The sequence below is a fragment of the Apteryx mantelli genome, chromosome 9 (assembly GCF_036417845.1).
Source record: "Apteryx mantelli isolate bAptMan1 chromosome 9, bAptMan1.hap1, whole genome shotgun sequence".
NCBI lineage: Eukaryota > Metazoa > Chordata > Aves > Apterygiformes > Apterygidae > Apteryx > Apteryx mantelli.
Window position 1 is genome coordinate 9,851,256 of NC_089986.1, and position 9,725 is coordinate 9,860,980.

Consider the following 9,725-nt stretch of genomic DNA (forward strand, 5'->3'; position numbering starts at 1 on the left):
AAACACCTACACACGCTCTTCAGTCCCAGTGCACTCGGTGAATAAGCAGGCAGCTAAAGATAAGCTGCTTCTTAAATCTCACCTTATTCTTCCTACAGGTTTTCAGACGTGGGCCTCTGACCCAAAGGGGGACGTACATTATCTTGGTGTATATAGTTATTGCTTCTTTGCTATGCAGTGAGTCACAATGATTTATAACAAGCTGGAGCTAGATAAATATCCTTCTTAAGGAAAAGCACTGTGTTTTTAGCCAGAAACAAAAACCTGCTGAGGGTCTCTGGTAACCTATAAAATCACATTTATATACAAACAGGTTAAAAAAAAACAGGCAAGAATATTCAGAAAAGCACGGGCTGTCTTTCCACATGCATTTTTCCAGTGGATATGATTTGCCCTTGGCAATTTGTACCCACACCAGCATCAGTCTCTGTGTGTTTGGCCATGTGGAGGAACGCACCGGGGAACTGAAAAATTACCTCCCCGCACACGTGCCCCGTGGATGACTGTACAGCTGCAGCAATTGCTGTGCCGACCCCAGTAGCGGTGGGGAGGGGAGGGAAGGACGGGGTAAATCCTGCGTAAGCGGTCCCAAGCCACTCTGCCCACTAATGTGAAATGATAGCTTCAGTCTCTAGAAGTACATAAGATGTGTCAAAAAAGCACTCGGCTGAGGCTAATATACCATTCTAGCTTGGGTGTATCACGAACCAGGGCAGGAAGGCTCATAATTTTGCAGACAACAGAAAAAATAAAGACCAAGTCATTTTAAATGTATTCAAGTTTCCCTAATGTGCAGTCTCAGTTTATAAGAAGCTGCTCCGTTGTAAAATTTTAGAGAAGTTTGAGTGGGGAAAAAAAATGCCTGGAATATTTTTAACTGGTTTTTAATGATATTCTAGATGGCTGAATATTAGCTAGATAATGTCTGATCCCATAACGATGCCTCTGTTCCTGTGAGGCTGCTTTGGGAATGAACTTCTCCATCAGGCTGGGGAATTTCTTTGGCTGGGTATTTTTTAGTAAAAAAGCAACCAAGGAGTTAATGACCTGGAAAAGCCGGAGATATTAGATGAGTTTATTAGACGTATGAAGCTCTGTCTCTGTTCAGTAGCACTTCATCTTTTAAAAGACCTGAGACCAGGAAAGATGGAAATGGCTGGGACATATGTTAAGAGCTCAGCAGAAGAGCTGGCTGGGACAGACTTCGTATAGGCGCATGGAACAGTAAACAGAGGATGTTTGAATAAAAACCTTCCCTCAAACATTAGCCTGAGAAGGAAAACTTATGGGAATTAATGAGTGATTGAAGTGGGGGGGAAATGGTGGAAGAGCGGTGAGTGAAGAAGGGGTGAGGCTGCAGAGCCAGGCTGCTGCAGCTCTCCTCCCTAGGAACAAGTTGTCTCAGTTGCTGCCAGACTCCTCCGTTAGACCCTGCTGATCCTGGAACCGTATCCCCATTCCCCCTCCCCACTTCAGACACTGGTTAATGTTATTTTATTTCATTTATTAGTGGGAAGAAGCTGTGTGGGAGATTTTATAAAGGTACAAAAGTGCTTAGCACTCGCTGTTAACAAAATGCCTTTGAAAATCAGACCTCGTGTTCTAACCTTTTAATTTCTCTTGGTTAGTGAGATAAGTTGCTCACTACTTAACTAACTAGTCAAGTCAGGGAAAGGAAAATTACTTCCTTAGTGATTTTTTTTATTCCTACTTAATAATGGGCTTTCACTGGCTTTTGAGTATAGGATCAGCGGAGAGTTCAGAGCTTTTTAACATTCATCACCTCTAACAAAAAGAGGAACATGGCGTGTGCTGCAAGGACAATAGCAAATAAGGCTGAATCCTGAAATCTGAATCCTGGCTCAGGCTTTACCACATCGCACCTCCTCCACAGGGGCAAATTCTGCTGCGGCTGGGGTGGCTAGGTCCCTTGTCAATCAGGGAAGAGGTGCATGAGAAAGGATGCCCTTAACCCGTGGAGAAGGGGGAAACACAACCTTCAGACTCCAGGGTATGTCGCAGTCCACACAAATGATGTGAATCCTTAGGAAATACAGAGTTATCTCCATGGAAAGTTGAATTCTGTGTGGACTCTGATGTCCCCTGTAGTTTATCCTGCCGGCGGATTGCTGTGTATCTGCAGTGACCAGGTTTCCCAAGCCGCACATTCAGCCACCACTTCACTTCAGGGCTTAACCTTACACACGTTAATTTTCATCTATTACCCTGGAGGTTGCCACTGGACATAGTGAATGATTATCCTTTGTTTTCCACAGATGAAACTAAATTCATGTTCCTTCCATATGAGGTACCGTTTTTATTACCAGGAAGGACTGCAGGGTCTGGGCTGCAAGGAATTGCATATTCTTTGCCTACAAAATATAAAAGAAAGATCAATGCTAGAACTGCTATTTCCTAAATTAGCAGTTATATTCAGTTGGACTAAATCCTCTAAAACAGAGTTGATTTAAATTATCACAATAACTTTATTTAATCTAGAGCAAGCATGAGCAAAGCTTATTTAAAAGCTGACCAATCTTTTTAATTATTCATTGTTCTTCAGTTACTTTGTAATGTGGGAAGAAAAACACTTGAAGTTTTTTCTTAAAGTGGCTAAATCCATATTCATCTTTACCTTGGTTTTCCCACTGCTTTTCAGGGAGGTAGTAAGCCAGTTTAACTGTGTCAGCATTTGGGTATGAGTGATTTGTAGAAAATGATTTTAATTGATTTTTATGTTTTGAATAATATGTTAACAAGCAATCACTGAATTTTGCTTATGCACTTAAACAAGCAAACGAAACTCATGGGAATGTGTAATGTTAAATCAGATGTTTTACATTTAGGCTCAAGTATAACTAACTAATAACTTCTAAATCTGGTTTTGTCTGCACATGCAAATTCCTGTCAAGATCAGTGCCAGGGGCCACAGGGTTGGCCTGCTAGAATATTTTAGGGCACTTTTCTCCCAAATCTGAATTCTTAGACCCGTTTTTCCTTTGAAAGCAGAAGTGAGTCCACAGACCTCAGTAGAAGTACATAGCTGCAAAACTGATCCCACTTCTGAGTAAGATCTGAGATCTTAGGGAAGGGAGAGGCAGAAAGAGCCCAGGCTCCAGGCATCCTTCACGTGCCCTTGTTCCGCAAAGGCTGGGCCACCTGCCCCTCTCTGGCGTGCCTTAGTCTGATTTGGAGGTGCAGCAGTTTACTTCTTCCTCCCAGGCCCCTTGCAGGTCCCAGGAAGGGGAGGACACACGGGGCACGGTGGAGCACGCTCTGCACACAGCAAAGGACTCCGTGCGTTGATACTCCAGCAAATGAGTCTCCCCTTCTTTATGGGCCCTTTAATGCTGCCAGAGTGGTACTGAGGGAGAGTGGCGTAAGGAGAGCTCAGTACTTCGAGTTACAAGTTTCTCTTGTAATCTCTGCTAGTATCACACACCATGGAAGTACTACAGGAGAATTTAGGGAAAGATGAGGTCTCTGCAGGAACGGCACATTTAACAGCTAGTAATTGAAAGAATCACCAGGGAGGGAGGAAGAGAGAAGATCAGTATCACTGGAAATGAATGATTTAAAAGATAGACCATTTCTATCGCTGCAGTTCAGCAGCATGTGGGAACCAAAGGCAGATGCTGTGTGATCTATTACGTTTCTGTATGGATAGTTAATATATGGTCTTTGTAATTTACTGTAACTTTGCAAAACAGACTCATGCCTTCCTTTCCCTTCCCCTGTTTTAACTCCTTTATAAATAACTTCTGCGTGGATTTAATGATTAGGACACTAAAAAAAACTTTTGCCAGTTAGAGACAGGTATTATGAAATCCTCCCAGACACAATTTTAACTCTAATCAGCAAACCCTGACTTGGATCTCTATTAAGCGGAGAGTGCCATAATAAGAAAGTGATAAATTTATTATCCAAGTTGAATGTAGCTGCTCAGAAGCATTGGTTCTATTCCAAGCTCTGCCACTGTCTTGCTTTATAATCTTGCTCCCACTTTCTGGTTATCTGTATCTGTCTTTCCTCCCATCTTTGGTTACATCTACTTAAATTGTGACCTGTCATGGTGGAAACTTTTCCTCTGGCTTTCTGTGTATCAGTGCTTTAAACTCTAAAACCCGAATCTCAAGTTGGGGTCTAGGCACTGCTGTAGTTCAGTAACAGTAGTAGATAACAATAACAAGAAGTCAGGATTCGTAAAGGCAGTTCCACTGACACTTGGCATTTACTACAATGTCAATACACAGAAAGATTTACAAGAACTACTTTGTACCATGCTGCTGTCATTTGTGAAATCTCTGAGCCTTCTCAAATTGAGTAGTATGCATGGCTAGTGTTCGGATTTAGAGCCCCAAGAAAACTTGAATACGTTGTACGATAGCCTGCACTGAGACTTGCAAACTTCATATCTGTAATATTCAGCTCTTGGAAGCAATTGTGTAATCAATGGTAAGGACAGGTTTGGGGTGTTTTACAAGCATGATGCATGGCATGACTAAAGTGTTTTATCCATTCCCTCTGCACGGATGTCTTTATGCACCACTGTCATACAGTTGATTGCAACGTGAAGAAGGCAAGACAGCAGGAGGCAAAAATGCTCAGCTTCTAACTAGATTACAGCTTTTATGGACTTGTATATATGTGGCAGTAGTGAATGACAGTTTTGGAGTTTATTAATAAATATACATCCTGAGTCAATGCAGGAAGAATTGTTCTTCCTCAGCCTAATCTTGACAGCTTACATTCAACAAAGACATCATGAAGCTTTTTGCAAGGATACAGCTATAAATACTGCTATCTTGGTAAAATTACTACACTGAATACACAGAAAAGTACAATTTAATTTACAGCCAATTAGGATTCTATGAAACTTCTTGCAGCAATAGACAAAGCTGATCTCTTGTGCAGTAGGACTGTTTCATCAGTTCTCCTGGCAGGTTCAGTTTCACGTGGGTCTGCTGTTCCTTTATCGGCTGTGCAGAGTTGTTGTGTGCTGCTAGATGCTCTCTCCCGCAGCTGTATGTATTTCCGTGATGAGCGAAGTAACTGCAGTCATTTATTTCAGGAGTATCTGCGGACCCTGCCTGAGCTCGGGGTCCTAAATAGCTGCATTTTGTAGAAAACTGTAATGAGCCGGTGTCATCCTGGAAATTTTACAAGAGCAGCATTATCAAGCCTAGCCTTCTGAATTAGGACTCCCGAACCAAGGGACTCCAGAGAAAGACTGAAATGTGCCTAGTCCCCAAGTGTCTATACTGTAAAGGTAACCTGGAATTACAGCCTTCACACCAGAGCCATCCTGGAAGCCTGGGCTCTGCAACAAATCATCCAGAAAATTTTTTAGGAAGCCAGGTAGCTTCCAGCAGATATTTACTGAGATCTCATTTTGACAAACTGGTATTTTTAAAAAATTCTTGATCATCTCTTCCTCTAAGGGTGAGCTGTTGTGATAAATGTGATTAGGACAGGTCTTGATCTTTCAGGACAGAAGACAGATGTCCATTATGGCCGTTCCTGTGTTTTCCATAAATAGAAAGCACAAAAAGTAAAATCTATGCCTTGCATGCTATGTTTTACAGTCATTTGTTCTTGAGGAAATTTTGCAAAATCAAACCAAGCAATTGCAATTTTTGAGTTAAAAAACTGATCGTTTTACTTCCCTTCCCATTGAGAGTTTTATATCTCATCTACTGGCTGCAATTATACTTCTGTTGTAAGGCAATTGCTAAATAGAATCGCAGCAGATAGAGATGGTAAGAACTTACTGAGTCATCCAGTTCAAGCCCTCTGCTAGGTTATATTTGAAAAGTATAAGAAACAGGCCTTTTACATAAGGATCCTCTTTGAAACAGGACAGCAAATACCTTTACTGAATTCTTAGCTCAAATGATGACAAATTTGCAGGATTGATGGCATAGAATTTTTAATTTTGTTAAATTGTTTCATCACACAGGAAGCAATATGAAGTTGGCCACGTAGCCCAGTGTGACGTATGGTGGAGTGCAGCACATTATAAAGTTCTGCAGCCTTTAATTCCACCAAGACTTAGGATCTTTACAACCAGAATTTTCAAAAATTAATGAATGTAGCAGCTAAGTGTGAAAAGCAAACAGAAATGTTTTCCTAATGACTTTGTCAAAATGTTCATTTTAATCTTCACAAGGAATCATGCATTTCAAAATTAAGATTCCCCATGGAGAAACCAGCTCTGAAATGGGATAAAGGAATTATTTATTATATTCCTAAAAAACTCATGCAGCTTTAGAGATACAGGCTTAATCTTCTTTTAGTTTGCAGAAGAAATTCAATTTGAACTTCATCTAAACATGTTACTTCACAGTGAAGTAACTTCTATATGTGCACTTCACCCCAGCCAAATGAAACTACATTGCAGTCATTTAGGTGTCAAACTCAGTTTTCTCCATCATTATTGTAGGTAATAACCATCCTATAGACTGAACAGTGCCCTTGTTGATACCTTTGGGACTTCCTTATTGCCAGTGAAAAATGATTGGTTTAAGTTCGGAAAACATATTTGGTGGAAGAGTGAATTTTGGAGAGCAGTCAGCTCCTTCTTTCAACTATGACTCTTCAGTAAAAGCCTGTTCTTGTCACGAGCAAAAAAAGCAGTAACAAATCCTTGGTGTTCAAAGTTACCGTTCTTAAATATCTAATTTTAGAGAAGAATGGCATTAATTTACTTTGGTGGCATTTGAATATGAAGGTACATAGTGATATATCAAGCAAGCAGCGACGAGCTGGTGAAAAGGCTAGTTACTCAGGGGCTGTATATTAGTGTGTCCTTGCAAATAGGCACAAGGCAGTATAAAATAGAATTACACAAAGTCAGGCTCTTCAGAAGATGTTGCCAGTTGCTTAGCTTTCAGAAGGGTCAGAAGGGTTGCCCACCTAAGCTACTTTCTTCAAATATCCTCATCCCCTACACCATATAAAGGAAATACAGAAACTAGGATAAGTGCAGAAATGGTGCAGAACTGGGTAGTCCTATGCACTGTGAAGCAAAAAATATATGCATGCTGTTGCAGTGCTGTGGTCTATATTCTCTATTCCACTGGGAAGTTTTAAATATCTAATTTCCAGTAAATTTTGTGTTTCAGCATAGAAGGATCCCAGCATGTCAGTCCCTGCAGGATTGAAGAGTAGGTTTTCAGCATTTTCAACATTTTTGTTGCTGTAGTACTTCACCCCTAAGAAAGAACAGTCAGAGCAAGCCCTATAATCTCTTTTTGGATGCATCTTCTCTGGCTCAGGTATATTGTCCTGGATGCCTTCCCTCAAGAGAAGAATAAACCATTTCTGGTATCAGTGGGGCAGTGAGTTTTTGTGCTAATCCTTTGCGTTATCACTTATCATTAGCTCTGCAGGCTCCTAGACTGAAAGCAGAGTTGTATTTTTCTGACCCCAGGACGTAGCTCCATGCCAGCCTCCTCTGCCTTGCTTGCAAGCTTGGTCAGGTCTTGGTGGAAAGTCTAACGGAAGCACTAAATCATTTTGCTGCGGAAGGTGAGCACATTTGGCTGTCGGCTGTAATTAGCATTCACCCTTCCCGTTTCCAGTGAGCACACTGCTCTGGGCTCCCCCTTTAAGTACAACCCTTGACTCATTCCAGGTCTTGATTGTCTTTCTCGTAAACAGGTACCCTGAGAACTGTTCAGCAATTAATTGCTATCATATTGCTTTTGTTCATCCTTCCTCGAGACTGAGGGCTTGTGAAAAATTTGTGCAATATTTATAAACAATACCTAACCCAGTTATGCAAATAATTTCCTTCTGTACTGTAGAAGAAATTATTACCATGAATTTAAAATGTGTTAGTTTGATGTTTTGATGCTTTACACCTTGTATCATCATTTGTTTTTATAAAAGATGACTGTAAAATGCTTCCAACCAGATTACATTTGCCTTGCATTGCTCTAGGGAGCAGCATACAAAATGCTGGGAAATAAGCCCCACTGAGTTAGATAATGACCTTTTCTTGCTACTTTGTGCCATTCTGGTGACCCAAACTTACCAAAATATTGTCTGGGAATTCCTTCTTAGTACATGGGCCTTTGAGCTGGGAGAGGGCCAATGTAGCAGCACATTGCTGGCCCTCTTCTGGCCTCCGTCCTTGAGACGTGACCAGGGAAAGGCCTGTCTGCCACAGCTGTATCCTTTTCTGCAAGAACGTCCATTTGGGGCTATCCCGGCCCATAATGTACCAGAGCAAACTGTATTAGATGACTTTGTGCCTTGAAACCAGGCCAGCCTGTAGCCGAAGCCAGAAGGCAGAGCGCTCAGAGCTGGTTTGTGGCCACTCTCCGTTCCCCCCAGCGGTACCTGCTCGAGTGCAGAGTTGCTATAGGAACCTTGCGCAAGTCCTCGCGGCTCGCTTTTGTTCAAGTGTCATTTTCAATCCTATAACAAATACGCTAATTTACATTGGAAAATGGTAACTGGGCTGATAGGCTGTAGCAGTTAATCCCTGTTGGGAGAAGCCACTGGCATGGATTCAGAAAAGCAATGGAAATGGATTAAACAGAAAGATCAAAAGGAAGAATAACAGTTTATTGGGGGAGAGGGAACAGCTTTTTATTTGGTCTTTTACACAGGTTTTCTCATCTTCAGTGTTTAAAGACACGATAAGTTTGGTTAAACTAAATGGAAAATTTTAAAGTGAAGGAAGCATAATCTGGACAGCAAAGGAACGACTGTACAGAACATGCTGAATATGAGCAGCGGGACATTGCCCCGCTCTGCCTAATTGCCACCACGACAGGTCAGGTAACTTCGGGCATCAGAGCACGGCCGTTGCACTGGGATTTTAACCTAGCCCAGCTGCTTTGTTTTGAAGCAGATCAGTAATGCTCATTTAATCCATTTTGCCACTTCTGCTGTAGTAAAGTCACGCTGGAGGGCGGAAGAACAGAGCTGGGAGTGGTAACCTTTGAAACCGCCCCAGAGGCACTAGCACAAATACATCTGACTGCCATCATAGTGCTGTGCCCCCTACGGTGTCTGTTCCCACCTAAACTAAATTCTGACCACTGTAGTGACAGTGACGAATTTTGGTCAGCATCAAACAGGCTTGTGCAGATTAAAAGTTTACCAAACTTTTTACAGACAGAGGCACTGAAATAACTACCTGCTGCATCTTTTGCTCTTTACACAGTAATATTACAGGTATACAGCTATCCCCTAATATGTTCTCAGTGCATGAAGGTATAAAGCCTGGTTTTCTACCTGCCTGGGCAGGCTCCTAGGACACAGACGAGGGTGAACCAATGAAGAAACACTGCTAAAGGAAACTTCTCCCCTTCCGTACTCACAGTCAGACTGTTCTTCCATAAGGACTTACTTTGAGGAGAAGAGAGGGAACCAATGTCTTTCTGAGTGCCCAAGTGCTTGGTAGGCTGAACATTAACATAAGCTTAGAATTAAACAGATGTTACGCAGAAATGAAATCCTATAAGAAATAGATGGTTCATAGGTTGCAGGTCTCTCACTTCTTTTTTAAGGTGAAAGTGCACCAGGATCAACAGGCAAACCTCACAGTTTAGGCAAATGGCCGCAAGCCCACGGACTCAAACAGTACAGTCTTTTCACAAAATGGCTCTCTGTCATAGCAAGCATTAACGCAGAAATAGCAGAGCCCCTCAGATCACCTCTCTAGACCTTGAAGTGCTGTTTAGAAACATGTCCTTAATCCTCAAGTATAT